Source organism: Eulemur rufifrons, chromosome 7 (genome assembly GCF_041146395.1).
Source record: "Eulemur rufifrons isolate Redbay chromosome 7, OSU_ERuf_1, whole genome shotgun sequence".
NCBI classification, from domain to species: Eukaryota; Metazoa; Chordata; class Mammalia; order Primates; family Lemuridae; genus Eulemur; species Eulemur rufifrons.
Window position 1 is genome coordinate 124,064,009 of NC_090989.1, and position 22,090 is coordinate 124,086,098.

At 38.0% G+C, this 22,090-nt stretch overlaps 1 protein-coding gene across 3 annotated transcripts in view; it reads right to left on the reverse strand.

The window, feature by feature from the left end:
• Nucleotides 1-22,090, reverse strand: part of NEK11 (NIMA related kinase 11) — a 249,295-nt gene that overhangs the window by 120,857 nt on the left and 106,348 nt on the right. The window lies entirely within an intron of this gene.

The window sequence follows — 22,090 nt, forward strand, 5'->3', positions numbered from 1 at the left end:
CTGGGAGTCTCTGAGATGCTTTCAGCGAATCCAAACGCTAAACTATTTCATGACAATACTAAGTTGTTATGTGCCTTTTTCACTCTTGTCCTATATCATTAGTATACAGAGACTACATGGCATGTACTGTCACAATAGTCTAAATGCAAAGCAGATATGAGAATCCAGCTGCCTTCTATTAGGCCAGTCATTAAAAAATTATAAAAATGTAAAATAATACCAGTCTTCTCAGCATATTTTTTATTTTTGAAAATATAATTAATTTGCATAATAGATATGCTATTTATATTATCATGTAATAAGTTTATTATTGTTATTTTTACATGACTGCTTTTCAAGTTCTCAGTTTTACTTTCAGATATAGTATACACTTATAATATAACCATATAAAGAAAAGCTATTTGGTGTCCTGAACAATTTTTGCCCATTTTTTAATTGGGCTGTTTATTTTGTTGTTGCTGTTGTTGTTGAGTTTTAAGAGTCCTTTATATATTCTGGATATTAATCCCTTATCAGAAATGTGCTTTGCAAATATTTTCTCCCATTCTGTGGGTTGCCACTTTATTCCATTGCTACTGCCCTTTGACACAGAAAAGTTTTTAAGTCCAACTTACCTGTTTTTTGTTGTTGCCCATGTTTTTGCTGTCATATCCAAGAAATCATTGTCATATCCAATGTTATGATAAATATGCTATTTATGTTAACATGTAGTAGATTTATTATCATATTTTTAAATTACTAGTTTTTAAGTTCTCAGTTTTACTTTCAGATACAGAATGTATCTACAGATATTAACCATATAAATAAATGCTCTGATGTCCTGAACAATTTTTAAGAGTGTAAAGATGTCCTAGTACCAAAAAGACTGTCTTTAACTTTTTTAAAAACTTAAATTTTTATCAGTATTTAAAGTATTTGTGGTAGACAGAATAATAGGCCCCAAAATGTTCACATCCTCATCCCCAGAACTTGTAATATGTTATCTTATGTGGCAAAAGGGAATTAAGATTGATAGAATGAAGATTGCTAACCCGCTGACTTTAAAAATGGGGAGATTTTCCTGGATTATCTTGGTGGGCCCAATGTAGTTACGAGAGTCCTTAGAAGTGGGAGAGGGTGCTGAAGAGAGAGAACCAGAGAGATGGTGGCATAAGACGGACCTGATCCAATGATGCTGGCTTTCAAGATAAGGAAAGGAGGGGTACAAGCCAAGAAATGCAGGATCCTCTAGGAGCTGGCAACAGCAAGGAAGGCAGCCCGGCTGCCATCCTGATTTTAGCCCCAGGAGACCAATTTTGGACTTCTGATCTCCAGAACTATAAAATAATCAGTTTGTATTATTTAAGCCACTAAATTAGGGTTAATTTGTTACAGCAGCATTAGGAAAGCAATACAGTGTTATTTTTTCCAGGCATTAAATGTAATATTTTTAATTAACAAAGAATAAACTGAAACTGAGTAATTCCTGAACTTTAGATGAATGTTTCTTTACCACAAAAGATATTAGTTACTAATATATCTCTGTCAGGATAAGAATAAATTATAAAAAATATGAAGCTGGAGTTATTATATGTTTTATTGGCTATATGTTTCACTTTTAGATAATATTAATTTACTCCCTAACATTCCTGATAAGGAAGACAGTGCACCAAGGCTTTTTACAAACGCATCTCCTTTTCCCTCCCAATTTTGGTTATATGTTACTTTTATGTTGTTAAGGTCTATAATATTTATAATAATTATATTTTATTCTGAAACCATAATTCCTAGAGATATTTAGTCTCTATAATAGGGATTATCCTGGAATTTTATCCTGGATCAAGGAATTCAATGCCCCTGCTATACTTTTTACCACAATTTCTTAATTATTAAGTTCTTAATTTTTATTTTTCTCATTAAACTATCAGTAAATATTTTTAAAAGGTGTTATATTTTCTAAATTCTTATAAGCCCATGTCTGTCTATTGTTACCTCTTACTCAAAGGACAATTTAGCAGTATGTGAAATTTTTTGGTTACATTCTAACCTCAGAATCTGCAGACATTATTCTACTGACCAGAACTTCATTTATCCTATTTAGCAGATTTTCTCTTTTCAATCTTGATTGGCTATATTTAATCAGAAAGAACTCAAAGGTGTTCCATTTCTTGAATCCTCTCATATTTATAACTGTCTTCCAGTATGACCTCTCCCAAGTCCTCCCTATCTCAACAAATGGCAAATCCATTCTTTCCAGAGCTCAGGCCAAAAACCTTGGTGTTACCCTTGACTCTACTCCTTCACTCTCATCCTACCTTCTAGTGTGTCAGAAAATCCTATCAGCTATATCTACACAACACTATCCAGAATTCAACCACTTCTCATCGCCCCACCACCACTATCACACTGGTCCAAGGTACCATTGTTTCATTCCTGGATTATGGCAATAATTGGTCTCTCTGTTTGTAGCTTTCCTACCTTCAGCATATTCTCAAAATATTAGGAGAGAGACCCCAGAGACCTGCCTTGCCCCTTCCACCATGAGAGGACGCAGTGAGAAGGCGCCATTTATGAACAAGGAAATGGGCCCTCACCAGACACTGAATCTGCCAATGCCTTGATCTTGGACTTCTCAGTGTCCATAACTCTAATAAACAAATTTCAGTTGTTTATAGCCACCAAGTCCATGGTATTTTGTGACAGCAGCCCAAACAAGCAAAGACAGAGAGTGTCTTAGTTTCCTAAGCCTGCTGGTAACAAAGTACCACAAACTTGGTAGCTTAAAACAACAGAAATTTATTCTCTCACAATTCTGGAGGTCAGAAGTCCAAAATCAAGGATGGTCCCTCCTAGAGGCTCTGAAGGAAAATCCATTTCACACCTCCTTCCTAGCTTCTGGCAGCCATCAGCAATCCGTGGTGTTCTTTGGCTTGTAGATGTATCAGTATAATCTCTTTACATCACCTTTTTTGTGTGTCTCTGTTTTCTCTTACCTTATAAAGATTTGTCATTGGATTCAGGGCCCACTGTAATCCAAGGTGATCTCATCTGAAGATCCTTACCTTAATTAAATCTGCAAGGATCTTTATTCCAGATCTCATCTGATCTCGGAAGATAAGCAGGGTCAGACCTGGCTAGTACATAGATGGGAGATCTTTATTCCAAATAAGGTCACATTCTGAGGTTCCATGGAGACACGTCTTTTGGGGGTCACAATTCAACCCACTCCAAGAAGTAATTAAACATTTGAGACAGAGGAAAACGTCACTGTAGGCCCTACAGGCCAGAACCAAGTCTCTTGCTCACTACTGCCTTCCCTTTTCCCAGCAGAGTAGCTGCCTGATAAGTATTTGTTGAAGGCTCAGTGTTGATGAAAATGGTGTACAGGCAATGCTTTGCTGAAGGATACGAGACGCAATTGCCTAGGAGCAGGAAGGTCCATTAGGATGCAAAGGTTCAAGGATATAAGGGTACCTACAAAAGTACAAGGACAACAGCAGTGTAAAATTGCTAAAAGGAAGCCCAGAAAGAAGGAAAAACAGGTAGTTTTGAAAAGATTTCTATAGAACCACACAAGGCAACAGCTTTTGAAGCTCAGAGGGGTAAATTGCCACTTAAGAAAATAAAATCTATTATAATAAAAGTTTTAGAGGACAAAGAAACAGCATTGGCTATTTTCTAATCATTGTGAAAAATATAAAATTTCAGTCATAAACGAACTGAAATAAATGGACATTGTTTAGGCCACAGAAGCATCTTGGAGATGGGAACTCACAAAGCACACTTCTCTATACCAGGACACTGCACAACTGCACATAAGGGACACGCCCACACATGATGGTACCCCAGGCCAGCCCTTGGTCCTTCCCAGGGTCAAGTCCATATCTGCCTGTGTACCCCTCATTAACTCAGGGTTTGGCTGCTTGCTCCCAGACGTCCCTAATGACTGTTAGCTATTTCACCTGACCCCTCACCTCTAGTTAAATTGTATTCCCTCTTTATAAATTGTATTCCCTCTTGCATAATTGGCTGTTTTGAACACTTCTGACTCATTAACTTGGTCAATTGGCTTTTAATAGGTTTAAGTCTTGTCCTTCACTGGTTGGGAGGAAATTGTTACTAGATAAACTCGGAAAGATCTTTTCAATCTGTGTGAACTTTAGGGCATTCACCTGCCACATGTTTAGTCTGAGGCAGTGTATATGTACCACAGTATTGGGCCCTGATATGATCTGGAGGTAGGACTTCAACCAAACACCTGTACTCATTTCCTATTTAGTGGAAAGCTGTCACAGCTTGGAGGAGAAACCTCTGGACTTAAAGTTATAGAGTTGGGGCTGGGTCCTCGTTCAACAATACCTCTTTTGTCTTTTATCTCTTTGTACCTCAATGTTCCCATCTATGAAAAAAGGAAAGTGTTATTAACATATGTTGTCAGTATTTGAGAATTTCAGCAAACTAATCCCTCCTCCCAGGTAAGAATTAGAAAATGAGGGAAATAGAATTTTTTGTAAGTTTGCTGTTAAGTCGAAATATAAGACCAACATTTAATAATTGTAGTGATTATTGAAACAGGCTTCCCACCAGAATCACTGGTGGAACTTGTACAAAGTTTAGATACATAGATTTTACCCTAGAGCAGTGATGCCTAATAGGACTTTCGTCGATGATGAAATGTTCTGCAAGTGTGCTGTCCAATATGGTAGCCACTAACCATATGTACTTATTAAGTACTTAAACTGTGACTGAGGAATACATTTTTAAATTTCATTTAATTTTAATTAATTTAAATTAAAATAACCACATGTGGCTAGTGGCTATAGAATTTGACAGTATAGTTCTAGACAAATTGCTTTCTGTATGTTCTTCTTAAACAAGCAGCATTAACATCACCTGGGAACTTGTCAGAAATGCAAATTCTTGGGCTCTACCCCAGAGCTACTGAAGCAGAAGCTCTGGAGGCAGAGCTACGCCAGTGGTGTGCTGGCAAATGTTTAACAACTAGCTCTTGGGGAGAGGGAAGCCCTGATTAGTAGTATTTGCCCATGTCCCTGATATAAATTCTCTCGCCATGGCCAACTTCAAGCTACTCATATGATATCACTGAACACAGTTTAGAAAGAGATACATACAATAGGCTCTGAGAGTCCGTGGGAGTCAGCTCCAGCAAACCACTGAGCCCAGCAAGCTGTGTTTTAGCAAGCTCCAGGTAATTAATTCTCATGCACAGTGTAGTTTGAGAACCTCTGATCAAGACCTTCTAAATCAGAGTGTAACACAACAGAGGCCATAGCATTTGTATTTCTCAAATCTCTAAAAGGGATTTTGATAGGCAGCCCAATTGGAAAGCCTGGACACAGAACACACACAAGCCAGGTCACCCTGAGGGGCCAGACTCAGATTTTTAAGACCTCTCTCACTCCTGAGTATGGACAAGACTAGACTGGGACCCTCAAAGTGGAGGCTTACATCCAGCCTGTCTTCCCTTAAAGCAGCCATTCCACCACCTTGATAAGATGAATGACATCACAGGCAGAACCCACTCTATGGGCAGACCCAAGATGTAAGCAATACCAGCCTTCTAGCCACGACTTCACCCTTTTCTCTGGCACTTAAGAAAAGGAGTGAGGGCCGGGCGTGGTGGCTCACACCTGTAATCCTAGCACTCTGGGAGGCCAAGGCAGGTGGATTGCTCCAGGTCAGGAGTTCGGGACCAGCCTGAGCAAGAGTGAGACCCCCATCTCTACTAAAAAATAGAAACAAATTATCTGGCCAACTAAAAATACATATAGAAAAAAATTAGCCGGGCACGGTGGCACATGCCTGTAGTCCCAGCTACGCACTTGGGAGGCTGAGGCGGTAGGATTGCTTAAGCCCAGGAGATTGAGGTTGCTATGAGTGAGGCTGACGCCACGGCACTCACTCTAGCCTGGGCAACAGAGTGAGACTGTCTCAAAAAAAAAAAAAAAAGGAGAACTATATTGTTATTAGGATAATCTGTTCAAATTAATTTTTATTTTGATAAAATCTCTTATAAACCAAAAAATTTCTGAAGACACCTTATAGCTATTTACAACATACAGTAGTCAAAAAAAATAGTGTCTTGAACAAGCCACTATATATCATTTCTAGAACATGCCTGTCTTTAATATAAATCTGACCTGCCTATCTCAATAGATTTGTGATAAGAAACAAATGATAAAACCACGCAAATTAAATCCTATCTGGAATATTCTAATGCCAGGTGCAGCCCTAAGGGAGGCAATATCATACACTCATCTGAAATGAGCACAGACTTTGCCTTGTCTAAGCAATCTGTGCTATGAAAAAGCAGCCTGCTGGAATTTCTTTATGTTCTAACTAAAGCAGAAAATAATAAAAGTAATTCAGAGCAACTTGTCTAAAACCAAGAATTCACTTATACATATAGCCTCTGAGGTAAAATGAAGAACAAATCCCTATGTATTAGGCAAATCACCTGATTTCATTATCAACCCAAAGCAGAGAGTTCCCTTAAAATAGCTGCATGCATTACCTGAATATTTCCATTGCAAAATTCATAGTTATACTCACCAAGCTCTACATTTTAATCCATTGAGTTTGGCCTAAATCCCAAATGAGACTGTAGTGGAAAAAGTGATGTATATTCTTGTCCTTATTATGCTCCTTAGCACAAAAGATATCTACATTTATAATGTCCTTAGAGAAAATAGCTGGAAATTTTAGCTGCCAGTTTATGGGTTCTGGATGGCTGGCAAAGGAGCATAATTCAAAGAAAGAACTTTTTCCTGCTTCTACTTCTGGCTATAACAGTAGCATCACTAGCCCTCCAACAGGAGGGTGCCCATTTAGACATGCTTTCCTTGGCACGGATTAGGGGGCCATTCACGGTTGTCCACATTCCCTCTTTCTATCCCTGCACACATTTGTAGGGACTTGGCTCTAATTCTGGGAGCTCTCTACAGTCCTTACACAGAAGATAATTTCTCTTGGTGCTAAACTAAATGGCCCAGATAGATATCATCAAGACCATAATTTAATAAGTGGAACTAAGCCAAAGTGATTTTATATTTTTGATAAGTGCAAAAGCTATAGCAAATAAAAATTACTGCATTCCAAATTGTACTTAATTCATACAGTGAAGATGCTTATAAGCTAAAATTGGAAGGTTTCCTGGGTGGTTAAAAACTGAAATATTATTCATTACCATTTAAAAGGTTTTATTTGGAACTGGAGAAAATATTACACCTTGCTTTGACATTGATTATACTTTTTTAGTAAAAGATTGCTGTGTACTTTCTGTTTCATGTACTGTGATAAGCTCTTTGTGTGTCATTTAATTTATTCCACACTAAACCCCTGCAAAAATGGGTATTATTATTCCCATTATACAGATGAGAAAACTGAAGCTTGGAAATATTAATTTTTTTTACCCAGGCCCACACAGCTGGCAAACAGCAGAAGTGAAGAAAAGACAAAATCTCGTCCCAAATCTCTTTCAACTATACCAGTGGCTTCCAATTTAGTGGATTTTTCTGAGATGCCTAGGAATATTCCAGACATTTTAGTCATTCTTACTTTGAACATATTGGAGGTAAGTTAGAGAAAAGAACTGAATTATAGACTGTTTATCCAAATACTGTTTTATCATCTCAAGCATACAGAATGGCTCAAATGAACACCGAGGCATCTATGGAGGTGTGCCTCTCAGATCTCCTTTCAAGAATCTGCTGATTAGCTGCAAGGTGTGCAGTGAGCCTCCAGTCTCCAGCTGCAGCATGGTGGGGATGGGTTGAGCATTTGAGCTAGTGGGGGATAGTAGGGCATAGCATTTCTGCCCAATACAGGATTCCTCTATGGGAAATCTTTGTACCAGAGTTGCCTATTGGGCTGACTGAGGCTGTCTCAGAGATCCAGTGCAGTCTGAGATTTCCTACCCAGTCCTCCTTCCTTCCTGCTTACCTTTCACGGGCATCAGACCTGCATCACATTCTAAAGGCTCTTTACCTGCTCCTGATCCTTCTGACATTTTTCTTTCAACAGATTACCTCCAGTACATCTCTTGTACTTCTAACTCTGTCTTGGTGTCTGCTTTCCAGAGAACCCAGCCAAAACAACCACTAAAAAGTCTTTTCTTTTCTTCTTTTCTTTTCTTTTCTTTTCTTTTCTTTTCTTTTCTTTTCTTTTCCTTTCTTTCTTTCTTTCTTTCTTTCTTTCTTTCTTTCTTTCTTTCTTTTTGAGGCAGAGTCCCGCTCTGTCATCCTGTCTAGAGTGCCATGGTGTCAGCCTAGCTCACAGCAACCTCAAACTCCTGGGCTCGAGCAATCCTTCTGCCTCAGCCTCCCGAGTAGCTGGGACTACAGGCATGCGCCACCATACCCGGCTAATTTTTTCTGTATATTTTTAGTTGCCCAGCTAATTTCTTTCTATTTTTTAGTAGAGACGGGATCTCGCTCTTGCTCAGGCTGGTTTTGAACTCCTGAGCTCAAACGATCCGCCCGCCTCGGCCTCCTAGAGTGCTAGGATTACAGACGTGAGCCATCGTGCCTAGCCGACTAAAACGTATTTTCACATAGAGGCCTGTTCTTAAAAAATAAAGAGTAATCCAATAACCAATATTTGCTCGTGCTCTGTCACATGGAAAGTGCTGTCATCAATTCCATGGGGAGACTAAACTGTTGCAGACAAAATCAACAAGTGTGCGCCTGTAACACAGACTGCAATTCATACAACCTTTTTATTCCCATTAATTCTCAGGCAGGAAATATACTAAGGAGCCTGGGAGGATTACTTTGTGGTGATGTGGCCACTTCTATTAAATTAAATACTATTCTATGGTTATTGCAGAAAAAGAAACCATGTTTTTGTATGGTTCATGGCTTACCTAAGAGATTATTTAAATGTAGGGGTAGCTATTAGGTTATTAAGTATGAAATGTCCGATTTCCTTAAGTACTAAGCTTGACAGTTCATATCTGTGATATTTCATTTTGACAAATCTTGTTTTATTTTTACTGTAAAGGTACATCCTCATTCTTTCAAATGCAGGTTTTGACTTGTGATTATCTTTCAAATTTTTTGAGAATAATTTTTGTACAACCATAGATAAGTCAAAAATTCATATTATCTTCAAATATGAGTTCCATTGTAAAACCAATACAACACAGACAGCTCAAAATATCAACAAAGTGTTTGGAAACAATCTGGCTAATGAACACACAGTATGTCGATGGTTTAAAATGTTCCATTCTGGTAATTTTAATCTTAAAAATGAGTCATGTGGACGACCCGAGACCAAGGTGAATAATGATAAACTAAAAACAGTACTGGAAATGAATTTGTCTCAATCTATGCATAAGCTAACAAGGTTTGATGTTACTATTCCAGTATTAGACTATTTAAATCAACAAGGTAAAAAAGCTGGATAGATGGGTACTAAATAAATTAAATAAGCATCAAAAGAAAAATCATCTTGAAGTTTTCCTTTCTTTGCTCCCACAACATAAAGGTGAACCATTTCTACATTGTATTGTTCCATTTGATAAGAAATGAATTCTTTTTGACAATCGCAAGCGTTCAGCACAGTGGTTGGATAAAGATGAAGTGCCAAAACACAGTCCAAAACTGAATATTCATCAAAAAAAGCTAATGGTATCTGTTTGGTGGTCCAGCGCTGGCATTATCCACTCCAGCTTCAGAAAACTTAGTCAATAGATTACAGGAGATGTCTACTATAACCAGTTGGATGAAATGATGAGGATGCTTGTGATTTAACAGCTGAAACTGATTAATAGAGACAGGCCAATCCTCTTACAAGACAACACTCGACCACATGTCATACAAACAACGCTGCTCAAACTACAGAGACTGGACTTAGAAACTCTCTGTCATCCACCATATTCACTAGACCTTACACCAACTGACTACCGCTTCTTCCAGACTTTGCACCACTTCTTACAAGAAAAAATATTCAATACTCAACAAGCTGTGAAAAACGCCTTTCACGATTTCATCATCACTCCACTGGCTCTCCAGGCTTCTTCCCTGCCAGCATAAACAAGCTACCATTAAAATGACAAAATTGTGCCAATAGTTTAGACACATATTGTGACTAACTGTTCTGCTTCTTGTTAGAGATATAATAAACTTTTGATTTGAAATCAGACATTTCATATTTAATGACCCATGTAAGGAAAGAAGCAATGGCCAGGGGACTCAAAAAGTATGCATGGAGGATTCTATTCCCATATCTCAGGAACTCCTTTATTTTCATATTTATTTTTCACTTCTCTGGTATCTGTTCGGTGAAATTAGATTATAATGTTCCTCAAGAAAAAAGAAAAAAATATTATAGGTGAACACTGATGCCCCCAATTTAGCCTCTTCTGGCAACTTGTTATTCTACTGTTTCCCCAGCTGAATTATCTCTGCAAGAAATGTATGCTGTTTTAAGACAAAAAGCACTGGTGTTTTTTTTTTTTTTTAGAGATGGGGTCCCACTCTGTCACCCAGGTTGGAGCTCACTGCAGCCTTGATCTCCTGGGCTCAAGTGATCTTTCGCCTCAACCTCCCAAAGTGCCAGGATTACAGGCAGGAGCCACCATGCCCAGTCTGAATCAATAAATATTGACAAGGTAGTGGAAAATATATGCTTTCACCATGATGCCTATTGGATGGAATTTTTAGCTGAGAGAGCAAGGATTGTAGGCGCAGGATGTACTGACAGTAAAGAGTAAGAGGTGTGGCATGGAATGACATCATGATGGCTTCAAAGAATGGTGCACTTCCCAGGGACAGGTAAGAGCGCGGCCTGTGAACATGTTAGCACAGTCAGGACATTGATCCCCTCTCCTCAACAATGGGACAGAGATAAAGGGACCAAGGAAAACATTTTTAAAAATTTTCCAAAACCTGCTTTTTCCCAACCAGTAGTCACCTTTCAGACTTCTCAAGTATACCACTAAAATTTCTCTTTCATGGTGCCATGAATAAAGATTGGTCTTGTTTTAAATGTGTAATCTCACAAATAAATGAAGGCTAAATATATAGCTAGACACCATATGTTCATAATCAACTGCTTATGCAAACTATCAAATTATTATATCTTAAAATGGAATTGTGGGGAGGTAGAGAGAAGGAAGGGGGTTGATTTAGTCCCGTCCTATTTGACACCAGGAAAACAGGTCATACAGAATCAAGCTTGGAGGAGGGCTGAGTTTGTTCATTTTTCATAGATTCCAAAGAGAAAATTAATCTGAGATATAAAAAGAGTAAAGTCACTTTGATCTCTACGCCTCAAAATGCCCAGTGCAAATGCATGCAATGAATGATTACAGACATCTTAAACTTATCTACAAATATTTACTCTGCCAACTAATCTTTCATAGGAATAGAAGGATTCCTATTAATTTAAAGGAGAATTGGCCAGAAAAAAGAAATCCAGATAAGTGAAGGGGTTAGCAGGAAAGGATGATCAAGGTTAGCTGTGAAGCTGGGTAGGTAAATTTACACCACACATTCAGATAAATAAATTCCCACAATAAGATGGATTTATAAAGGATCCTGTGTGCTCAGAAACAAATCTACCTGGTGAGCTGCAAATGCTGGCAACTTCACAAACATACTTCCCTGAAGGCAGATGCGGAAAAATTGACTGATTTTAGAATAAGTCAAATTCATTATACTGCTCACACATATATACACTACTATGAGACACGACAATCATTTTGGATCTTTTTTGGGTTTCTTATTTTTCTATTTAGAGGGTTTCTTTGAAAGCAAGAGAAAAAGATAAGTCAGTGGAAACTGCTCTTAGTCATGAGTGACAAAAGGGTATTAGAAATTGCTGCCATAGCTCCTTGCCAGAAAAGTTTTTTTTTTTTTTTTCTAGAGATGTGCTATTTCACCTCAAATAATGAAAGAGCTTGACGTGTGATTCTAAGAGGCTTTCCCACCTATAACAAACAATTAGTGCCTGGTACTGATGTGGCCCTCAGTGCCACGAAACAAAACAAGAAGTCCCTTTACAAAGATCAGAAAATATTAATTTAAACACCTATCACAAATCTCTGAAGTCTGGCCTAAACAACAAAGCAAAATGTTTTAGTCACTTCAACAAAAAACCAGCGTATGAATCAAAGATGGTTGTTAGCTGACTGGAAGTATATATAATCCAATACAGTTATTCTAGCTTTCTTTGGCTACTGTGACAAATAACTACAAATTTAGTGGCTTAAAACAACACAAAGTTATCTTACAGCCCTGGATAAGAAATCTGACACACATCTCACTAAGCTAAGATCCAGCTGTTGGCAGAGTGCCTTCCTCTCTGGGGCTCTAGGGAGGGCAAATCCATTTCCTTGCCTTTTCCCGCTTCTAGTGGTCGCCTGCTTTCCCTGGCTCATGGCTCCCTTCCTCCAACTTCAGAGCCAGCAATGCCAGGCCAAGTCCTCATGCTTTCATCTCTCTAGTTCTCCCCTTTCTGCCTCCCTCTTCCACTTTTAAGAACTCTTGTGACCTTGAGCCCATCTAAATATTCAGGATAATCTCCCTATCTTAAAGTCAGTTAATTAGCAACCTTTGTTCCATCTGCAACCTTAATTCATTCCCTCTTGCCATGTAACCTAACATATTCACAGCTTCCAGAGATTAGGAAGTGGACAGGTTTGGGGCCCATTCTTCTACCTACCACAATAGCTTTCTTCAGCTGATAGAAAAGAGGAGCTAAGACAGACTGTAAATATTGTCCTTACAAATATAAACCTGTCCACCAGTGCAGCTTTGGCAAGGCCTCATATGGCCCCAATATAGAATTTTACATATTAATGACTGAATTAAGAGATTTAAGAACCAATTTAAGAAATGCTTCACATAAATTAAAAGTTTTGCTTTTCAGGCTTAATCATAAAATATAAAGATTAAAAAATACATTGTTTTTGTCATCAGCTTTGTGATGTGATATGAAGAAATAAGTTTATTTTGGTTAATATTTGGTTCAAGCCAATGCATTCTTTTGAAAACAAATAAATGGATTAGTCTATCTTATTGAAACGTAGACTTCGTACCATTCAATTATCTACTTGGGTTTTGTTCATTACCCTAACTTTAGAGTCAGGTAACTAAGATAGACTGCTGTGATAGAAATCATGGGTGTTCAATCCATATCTGATTCTCTCCTCCTTGGGCAAAGACCCCTCTTCCCATGCCTGACTAGTTTTAGTCAATGAAATTGAGAAGAAGTGATTTCCAGGTGAGGAATTTGCACGTGAGCATGCTTCCTCCAATCTACTCTTTCTGCTGCTGTGGTGTGAGAACATTGAAAGCCAGACATTGAGACGGTGGTAGCACAAAACAGGAGAGACCAGGAGAAACTTAGTCACTGAATAGGGAAGATCTGCCCTAGATCAATTCTTTACTCACACTGGACTTTATGGGAATGAGACATAAACCCTCTGTTACCTAAGTCAATAGGTGTTATTTGTTACAGCAGCAAGTCTAGCCTAGCCTGACCAATACAGTTGAGAAATACCATATTGTATTTTATTTAATCAAAGACACTATCAATTTAAAAATGCACCATTACATTATGTATCACTAATAAAAAACACTGTCCATTAAATTATGATACATCATCTGTTTCAAGATGCATTTCAATTTCAGAGATGTTAAAATGTGTAAAAGTATATATTTTAGACTGGATGAAATATCACATATCTAATTATAAAAAACCTAGAAAATTTTAAAACTTGTCCCATTTTCTAATAAGAATATCAGACTTGAACATCAAACTTTTAGGAAAATAAATGAAATATGAATTTCTGTTTATATTAATTTAGTAACAAATTTATGTTCCCATATTATATAATGTATTTAGAGATACTGCTTTTTCACCACTCCGAAATTTCATGAAATATAATTGTTCAAACTCTTCACATGCATACAGGCGTTAAGTGTCCTTGTCATGACTCTGGCTACTATGAATAGCAACCCAACTCCCCAGAGCACTTCCAGCTAAGATTTTTGAGATACATACAACTCTCCTTGAGTCTGCATAAAAAACTATCGTTACAAGTTTTACCTCTTTTTTTTTTTTTTTAGCCTATTTGTACTACTATAACAAAATACCACAGACTGAGTAATCTATAGAGAACAGAAATTTATTTCTCATGGTTCTGGAGGCTGGGAAGTCCAAGATGAAGGCACCAGCAGGTTTGGTTGTCTGGTGAGGGCTATTTTCTGCTGCCAAGATGACACCTTATCGCGGCATCCTCTGGAGTAGAGGAACGCTGTATCCTCAGATGGTGAAAGGAGGAAGGGCAAGAGGGATGAACTCCTTTCATCAAGCCCTTTGATAAGGGCACCTAATTCCATTCATGAGGAAGGATGCTTCATGACCTAATGACGTCTTAATGACTTTATCTCTTAATCCTATCACATTACCAACACCTGAATTTTGGAAGAGAGACAGACAAACAAGAGCAATCTTAAAGTACAAGTACAGTCATGCATCACATAATGGTTAATGACATACCACATATGTGATGATGTTCCCATAACATTATAAGGCAGCTGAAAATTTCTATCACCTAGTGATGTCATAGCCATCATAACACTGTTGCAAAACATGTTACTCCTGTGATTGTGGTGATGCTGGTGTAAACAAACCTACTGCACTGACAGTCATATATAAAAGTACAGCACACACAATTATGTACAGTACATAATTCTTGACAATGATAATAAATGACTAAGTTACTAGTTTATCTATTATACTATGTGTTTTATTGTTATTTTAGAATGTACTCCTTCTACTTATAAAAAAAAAGTTACTTGGAAAATAGCCAAGGGCAGTTCTTTCAGGAGGTATTCAAGAAGAAGGAATTGTTATAACAGGAGATGACAGCTCTATTTATGCTATTGCTCCTAAGACCTTCCAGTGTATATGGTGGCAGAAGACAGTGATACTGATGATCCTGCCCCCATGTAGGCTGAGACTAATGTGTATGTTTGTGTCTTAGTTTTTAACAGAAAAAGTTTAAAAAGTAAAAAAAAAAAAAAGTAAGTGTTAAGATAGAAAAATGCTTAAAGACTGAGGATATAAAGAAAGAAAATATTTTTGTACAGCTATACAATGTGTTTGTGTTTTAAGTATTATTACAAAAGATTCAAAAGTTAAAATATTAAAAGTTTATAAAGTAAAAAATTTACAACAAGCTAAGGTTAATTTGTTATTGAAGAAAAATTTTTTTTATAAATTTAGTGTACACTTTATAAAGTCTACAGTAGTGTACAGTAATGTCCTAGGCATTCATATTCACTCCTCACTCACTGACTCCCTCAGAGCAACTTCCAGTCCTGCAACCTCCACTCCTGGTAAGTGCCCTATGTCTTATACAGGTGTGCCATTTTTTATCTTTTATACTGCATTTTTACGTACCTTTCCTATGTTTAGACATATTTAGATGCAAAAATACTTAACATTGTGTTATAATTACCTACAGTATTCAGTACAGTAACATGCTGTACAGGTTTATAGCCTAGGAGCAACAGACTACACCATACAGCCTAGGTGCATAGTAGGCTTTTCAGAAGCCTACTAGGTTTGTCTAAGTACACTCAATGATTTTCACACAAGGACCAAATCACCCTAATCATGCATTTTCCAGAAAGTATCCCTGCCATTAAGTGACACATGACTATACTTATTTGAATGAGATTTAGACAGGTTTTTATGTTGTTGTTTATCATGTATCTATAATCTTTACAACATAACTATCTACTGTGTTGATTTTAAAAGTGTTTTTCAAAAGACTTGTTAACAAAGACATCCCAGTTTTAAAACCCAGGATAGAGCATGAGTCAGGTATACAATCTCACTGCCATAAGGCAGCATAGGGTATGTTCTAAGAAAGGAGAAAAATGATCATGGAGATTAATCAAAAGTCCTGGTAGAAAATCTCAGAACAGATGTGAAACTTGCATGCAAAGAAAATAAATTCATCAACTAAAGGAAAACCATACCATGGCTTTGTCCAAAACACTGTCTGAAACACACATTATATAAGATTTTACTCTATTATGTTTGTGTTCTATCCAACCTTAATGCCATGATTGAAGCTTATTTAATTTTCTGCTTAATTGATTCATTCCAAAACTGAACCACGATGGGCCAAGTAAGGCCACTTAAGGATGCTCTCTGCCCTGCCAGCACATGGCCTTTAGTTTCATAACTACTGTATAATTTTCTATTCATGTCATTTGCCCACTTTTTGATAGGGTTGTTTGATTTTTTCTTGCTGATTTTCCTGAGTTCTAAATAGATTCTTGTTATCAGTCCTTTATCTGATGTGTAGTATGCAAAAATTTTTTCCCATTCTGTAGGTGGTCTGTTTATTCTCTGGACTGTTTCTTTGGCTGTGCAGAAGCTTTTTAATTTAAGAATGGCTAACAAACATATGAAAAAATGCTCAACATCCCTAATCATCAGAGAAGTGCAAATCAAAACCACAATGAGATATCACTTAACCCCAGTGAGAATGGCCTTTATCAAAAAACCCAAAACAACACATGTTGGCGTGGATGTGGAGAGACAGGAACACTCATACACTCCTGGTGGGACTGCAAACTAGTGCAACCCCTGTGGAAAGCAGTATGGAGGTATCTTAAACAGATTCAAGTAGATCTGCCATTTGATCCAGCAATCCCATTATTGGGCATATACCCAAAGGAAAAAAGGTCATTCTGTAACAAAGACACATGTACCCGAATGTTTATAGCAGCACAATTCACAATAGCAAAGATGTGGAAACAACCCAAATGCCCATCAATACATGATTGGATTAGTAAGCTGTGGTATATGTATACCATGGAATATTACTCAGCTATAAGAAATAATGAAGATACGACATCTCTATGGTTCTCCTGGAGAGAGTTGGAACCCATTATATTAAGTGAAGTATCCCAAGAATGGAAAAACAAGCATCACATGTACTCACCAGAAAATTGGTTTCCCTGATCATCACCTAAATACACATCTGGGAACGACACCAATCGGATATCAGACTGAGGTGGGGGGTGGGGGAGGGGATGGGTGTATGCCTACACAATGAGTGCATTGCGCACCGTTTGGGGAATGGTAACACTTGAAGGTGCTGACTCGGGAAGGGGGGGGGAAGGGAGGGATATATACCTACATGATGGGTGCAACTCGTACTATCTGGGGAACAGACACACCTGGAGCTCTGACTTGGGGGGAAAGGCGGTACATGGGCAACATATGTAACCTGCAATTCTGTATCCTCCATAACAATAAGATGAAATAAAAAAAAAAACTACTGTATAATTTATATTTAGCTAAGAGATGGACCATGGGATTACATACAACCTTCCCAGGTGAATAGCTTATTTCAGAGATCCATGGGTGCTGATTTTCCCATGAATACTTGGTGTTCTAGGGACTCACTGCCCCCTCTTCACCCTATTTCTTTTATGCTTACTCAGGATGCCACGTGAAGTACCTGGTTGTGCAGGTGTTAATTTGTATCTACTTTAACTTTTCAAATTGGTTATAATCTTTTAAATTTCAGTTAGAGGCTTGTCATACTAGAAGGAACATTTTAAATTATTAAATATGCCTCAGGTGGAGAATCAGTACAACTTCATTCAATATTAGATTCATTCATTCATTCATTCATTTTAGAGACAGAGTCTTACTTTGTTGCCCAGGCTGGAGTATAGGGGCATGATCATAGCTCACTGCAGCCTTAAATTCCTGGCTCAAGGGATCCTCCCACCTCAGCCTCCTGAGTAGCTATGACTAAAAGCACACACCACCACACCTGGCTAATTTTTTTTATTTTTATTTTTGTAAAGATGGGGTCTATGTTGCCCAGGCTGGTCTCAAATTACTGGCCTCAAATGATCCTCCCATCTTGGTCTCCCAAAGTGCTGGGATCACAGGCATGAACCACCAAGCTTGACAGATTCATTTTAATTATCCTCTAAAACTCAGAAAATATTTATTCCTGGGAGTAAATTAAATTAGAGTCAGGTGGATACACTATAATGAAATATAAATGTAACTGTGGAATATGTGACAGATATGAAATAAATTATGTTTATGTATCAAGTCTTATAGACATCTAAAGCTCTGGAAGTGATGGGCAATCTAGGAGTGTAAAAGTGACCCTCAGCATTTGGTCTTCTTTTCTGAGGGCTAAAGAGCCAGGCAGTTCCACCAGCTTCTCTGTCTTGGGCTGGGTTTTGTAGTCTAGGCTATCAGCTTTTGTCCCATTAGCTTAGGCTGCTTTAGTGGGCATGAGGTCCTTTTAGACCTGCTACTCAAATGTGAGCCCTGCACCTATAAAGACTGAAGAGAGAGCAGATAAAGAATCCCTACCTGATCTCTAAATAGCCAATTGTCCTCCTGAGAGAAGGCTCTAAATCTCTGTTAACACTCCTGTGGAAGACAATGTTGTTCAGCTGATGTTAGATGAAAACCCCAAACCCCATGATTATTTTCTGGACTAAGGACTTTGTGTCCCAACTGACATCTAGACATCTTGCCAGTTGCTTTCTATCTCCACAGCTTCACCCACATCTCTCTTGGCCATTCATCAGTTAAAACAAAGACAGATAAGAATTACTCATGATGTTTTCTTTATTCTAGACACTTTAAAAAATTTTTAATTTATTAACTTTAATGAGGTATAATTTATAGACAATAAAATGCACCCAATTAAAGCATAGAGTTCAATGAGTTTTGACAAATATACATATCTGGGTAACCATCGCCACAATAAAGATATCAAATTTTCAAACATTTCTATCACCAATAAAAGGTTCCCTTGTGCCCTTTTGGAGTCAATTCCCACCAATACAACCCCCAGGCAACCACAGGCCTCGTTTCTATCACTATAGATAAGTACTACCGTTTCTAGAACCTCACAGATATGGAATCATCAGTATGAACTCTTACGTGAGGTTTCTTTCACTTAGTATAATGTCTGTTGTATTTATCCATATTGTGTGTACTGGTAGTCCGTTCCATTGCATTGCCAAGCAGCACACATTGCATGGACAGAATACAAGTTTGTTTATCCATTCATCTGTTGATGGACTTGACTTGTCTCATATTTTTAGTACTTATGAATAAAACTGCTAAGAACATTTGTGTACAGATCTTCTTATAGACATGCTTTCATTTCTTTCAAGTAACTATCTAAAAGTGGAATTGCTGAGTGAGTAGAGGTTTTCTTTTTTAAAATTAAAATAATAAAAATATATCATATTTAACAGAGTTCAATTCACCTTATTTCCACTTGAACATTTAAAAGGAAGAGATTAGACCAGCCTGAGCAAGAGCGAGACCCCGTCTCTACTAAAAATAGAAAGAAATTAGCCAAACAACTAAAACATATACAAAAAAAAAAAAAAAAAAAATTAGCCGGGCTTGGTGGCGCGTGCCTGTAGTCCCAGCTACTTGGAAGGATCACTTGAGCCCAGGAGTTTGAGGTTGCTGTGAGCTAGGCTGACGCTACAGCATTCTAGCCCGGGCAACAGAATGAGGCTCTGTCTCAAAAAAAATAAGTAAATAAAAATAAAAGGAAGAGGTTACATCATAAGTCATAGAGTAGCCCACAACTGAAAAGGGCATTTGAAGTTCCTACAGGCAAAGTACAACCCCCTTGAGGTCAGAACTTTCACTAGCACTGGGAAAGGGCTCAGGACTTACTCAAGGAGTGACTGAAAGAGAAATTAAGAGACGACAGCTGGTCAGGCTATGGGCAGGCAGCCAAGATCTTACTTCACTGCAGTCTCCACATCTGAATGGCTCCCGTAGGGATGGGGAACCTGAGGCCTCAAGGCCACATGTGGCCCTCCAGATCCCCAAGTACAGCCTCTTGACCAAATCCAAACTTCACAGAACAAATCCCTTTATTAATCCCTTTATTAAAAGGATTTATTCTGTAAAATTTGGATTCAGTCAAAAGGCTGCACTCAAGGATCTAGAAGGCCACATGTAGTCCTGAAGCCGCAGGTTCTCCATGCCCACACAGCGGAGAACTCAGCTGCGAGTTGCTAAAAATAAGGCTAGAGTGCAAGGAAGTGCCTAGTAAAAATTAACATATAAAAGATCATCAGCATTAAATATAAGGAACTAAATAGTGATAATTTCTTTAACATTCCAGTTGTACTTTCTCATTTGATCACAATGGTTACCCTTGACTTTAGCTAGATTAAATCTGCTATATGCATATCAAATGTAAATAATAAGTCTTATCCTATCTTTTTTCTCTGCAACTAACTCCTCACACCCCAGAGGGAATTTTCCAATTCAACATCAAAGACTGATTAAACATTTCATGTAGGAGCTTTGAAAAGATCACTGTGTAATTTTATTTTACATATACATGATAGATAAAAAATAAACAAAAACTTCCTCTGGGTACTGAAAGTTTGGAGTTGGATCTTCTAAAAGGCAAAGAGCATTGGGAAAATAATTAACCACTTCAGTGTTCAGCTAACAAATTGAAGTCTTATGACGCAAAATTTTATAATTAAGCTATGTTATCACTAATCATTTTATAGTTGCCCATCATTCTAATAATTTATCAAAGCCTAAGGTTGACATTTTCATAGTTCTTTTTGATTTAATAGTTAAGAAAGATAGCATTTAGAAAATATGAATTTGTAAAGAAATAGAAAATAAGGGAAGTATCTAAAGTATTTTACAAAGCATCTGGTCTACCTAAAACTACTATGTGTGAGGGTTTTTTTATCTTACAGCTTATTATGGAGACCTAAGTAGTGTTTCCTTATAGCAGGAATGAGGTGGTCAAAGGAGTAGAATTGCTCACTTCCAGTTTGGCTGGTAAATCAATATATTGCCTACCATATTGAAACCTCCATGACAAAAGACAAAACAAGAAGTAATGAGGATACCAGTTTGAGTCTACAGCAGCTGGAACCTGTGGTTAGGGCTAGCTTAGGCGTAATTTGACTATTATAATTCACAAAAATTAGCACAAAGACATAACAAAGACTCTCTGCCTTTTGAAAGTGCAATTCACTTGACATGTTTGTCTTTTTCTTACAAGTCTATTGCTCCTACCCACCACCTCCAGATACATACACCTTGGGGGATGTAGAAAGGGTGCCAGATGAGAAAGCAAGAGCTCTAGGGTCCTTGAGCAAATTACTTAATGTCTTTGGCTTCTCACCTATGAAATACAGTAATAAGTACTTTTCTTATTTGAAGCCAGGAGCTGGGCCCAGACTTCTTGGTCTAGACCACCCATTCAATATCCTATCCTGGGGCTTCCTATTTATACATAGTGATGGCTCTGTCCTACAGCAGAGCACAAGCACACATATCAGGTACTACACAATGGCCTTTCTCAGTTTTGTATTCTTAGAAAGAAAGCCCCATGGGATATTGCTATGCTTCCAAATTTTACTTTTGGAAACTAACAATATATTAAAAAAATAAATAGGTCTAAGGCACAAATCCATCTTCTACACACATGTGTTTGTCAATGACGTCTGTTACAAGATGGCTTCCACAGCACCATTTTAAAAGCTGGCAAATGCCAACCTAAAGAGCTTCAGGTGCTAGTCTCCACGCAGCTGAAGGAGGCAGCACAAGCTCTAGACACTCTATCAGGAAGACCTCAACTGCAAATTTGGGCTGAGGTAACCAGACAATCTGAGCTTCACTACCTTAATTCTCACTTTGAAAAGAGAACCAACTACTGCCAAAGAGAGTTGCTATATCATTGTGCAGCCATGAGGATGCACCTCGCAGACTTCCCACTGTAGGGAGCGCAATTAGCCAAGGATCCCAGTTGCCATGTTCCGAAATCCATCCCTACATTCTTTCAGAGGCTACTATGCCTCCCCATGGGCCACTGCTGGGGATAGGAAGGCAGGTCTCTGATGGCTGACTTTGCTTGAGGACTTCCTGATGCCCTGGCTACCTTTGACTACATAGCAGACTAGTACACTTCCACCAAGCCTCTCTTTTCACTTGGAATAAGACTTTTATCATGGTCTGACAGTTCGCTCCACCTTTTCTAGCTCCCTTCCTATTTCCTTTTATGTAGGCATTTTCC